Source organism: Orycteropus afer, unplaced genomic scaffold (assembly GCF_000298275.1).
Source record: "Orycteropus afer afer isolate SDZICR_OR568_19922 unplaced genomic scaffold, OryAfe1.0 scaffold00220, whole genome shotgun sequence".
NCBI classification, from domain to species: domain Eukaryota; kingdom Metazoa; phylum Chordata; class Mammalia; order Tubulidentata; family Orycteropodidae; genus Orycteropus; species Orycteropus afer.
The window spans coordinates 5,641,131-5,643,576 of record NW_006921807.1 but is presented as its reverse complement, the minus strand read 5'-3'; positions in this window follow the sequence as shown (position 1 = coordinate 5,643,576).

Below are 2,446 nucleotides of genomic sequence, written 5' to 3'. Positions count from 1 at the left end.
CATACAACCATAAATTAGACAATACAAAGTCTCAGAGCCCAACTTACCATCACAGGCCATATAAAATCAAGATAAAGTAGTAGAAACAAGGAACCAGGATACAAACCAGAAAACATCCCTGAAGAAGCAGCATTGGAACTCCCTGATAAGGAATTCAAAAGAATTCTATTTGGGTACCTTCAACAGGTTGAGAAACCAGTCAAGGATAACACTGGTTAGATCAAGGAAAATACAGACAAAATTAAGAAAAACAAAGAAAACTCTATAACAATTTAGGAAAACAATACAAAAACAAATTGACAACAGAAACAAAAAAATTAGAAACAATACAAAAACAGCAAGCAGAACTCTAAAAGATTAATAGTTAGATTTCAGAACTAGATAAGACATTAAAAGAGCAAAGGAGTAGAATTGAATTAATGGAAGACAGAATTAATGAGATTGAAGACAAATATCTCAATATTACTTTGTTAATGGATCAATCAGACAAAAGATCAAAACACAATAAAGAAATACTAAGATTCTTGTGGGATAGCACAAAGACAAATAACCTATGTAATTGGAGTTCCCCAAAAGGAAGAGACAGATGGAACCACAGAGAAAATTATCACCTATTTGTTGGAAAAGGATTTCTCTAACATGATGAAAAATGAGACCATTTCCATTCAAGAAGTTCAACAAACCCCAAACAAGATAGACCCCAAAGAAAATCACCAAAACATATCATAGTCAAACTCAATAAAACCAAAGACAAATAAAGAATCCTGAAAGCAGCATAGAAAAACATTAAAGTTACTGGCAAAATGCAACCAAAATACTAAGCTCTGATTTCTAGGCAGAAAAAATGCATATGAGAGGCAATGAGCTGGTATATATAAAACTTTGAAAGAAAAAAAAAAAAAATCTCCAACCAAGATTTATAGACCCAGAAAAATTATCTATCAAGTATGAGAGTGAAATGAGATTTCCAGATAAGCAGAAATTAAAGGCATTTGTTAAAACCAGAACAACCTTACAAAAGATGCTAATGGGAGTCCTTCAGGTAGAGAACCAGCAACAACAAACAACAACAAAATGAATAACACACATGATGACATAACCCAGAAGCCAACACAGTTAAGGAAGTATACAAAGTAAAGTAAACTTACAAGATGGTAAACAGGGCATCAGAGAAATCAAATGGTAAATGAGGACAACTACAAATCAAAAAGATTGAATGATGGGATAAAAAATGTATAACAGAAAATCTAAATAGAAAGAAGTCAAGAGAGTTATAAGATTGATCAGACTTTTAAATTTGGGAAGAAAATTATAAATTACAGGGTAACTTCAAAGAAAAATAATTAACATTCTCATCAAAATGAAAAAGAGGACAAACACAAATATTTAATAAATACTAAAACAATAGCAATGAACAGGATGATAACACAACACATAAACAAATGGAGTTTAGCACAGAAAATTATATGGAATAAAGGATTCAGCAGCCCAACAAAAAAAGAAAAACATATACCAAAATGACATAAATACATTCATACGTGTTGATCATTACACTAGTTGTAAATGGATTAAAAGCACTACTCAAGAGATGAAAAGTTGCAGACTGGATTTTAAAAAAATGACCCATTAATATTCAGTCTACAAGAGACTCCTCTAAAACACAAAGACAAAAATAGATTAAAAATCAAAAGTTGAAAAAAGATATACCAAGCAAATAGCATCCAAAAGAGAGCAGGACTGGAAATATTAATTTCTGATAAAATAGACTTTAAGATAAAATCAGCCATAAGAGACAAGGAAAGACATTACAGAGTGATTAAGGGATCCATTGAACAAGAAGAGTATATAACCATAATAAATATCTATTCATGCAAAGAAAGATCCCCAAAGGGTATAAATCAGACTTAAACAGAATTAAAAAGACAAATAGATCACTCCACAATAATAGTAAGGGATCTCAATACACCACTTTCAATAAAAGACAGAAAAACTGGAAAGAAAATCAACAAAGATATAGAACTAAACAATATGATCAACCAACTTGATCTCGCAGCTTTTGCAGAGCACTTCACCCAACAACAGTACAATACACATTCTTTTCTACATGCCTGGAACATTCTCCAGGATTGACCATATGTTAGGACACAAAGCAAGCCACAATGAATTTTAAATAATTGAGCTACTGCAAACCATCTTCTCAAATATCAATGGTATAAAATTAGAAATCAACACTAGGAAGGCCAATGGAAGAAGAGCAGATGCATGGAAACTGAATTGTTGTTGTTGTTAAGTGCCGTCGAGTCATTTCCGACTCACAGCGACCCAATGCACAGCAGAACGAAACACTGCCCGAACCCACACCAGCCCCACAATCCCTGCTATACTTGAGCCCATCATTGCAGCCACTGCATCAATCCATCTCGTTGAAAGCCACCCCCTCTTTCGT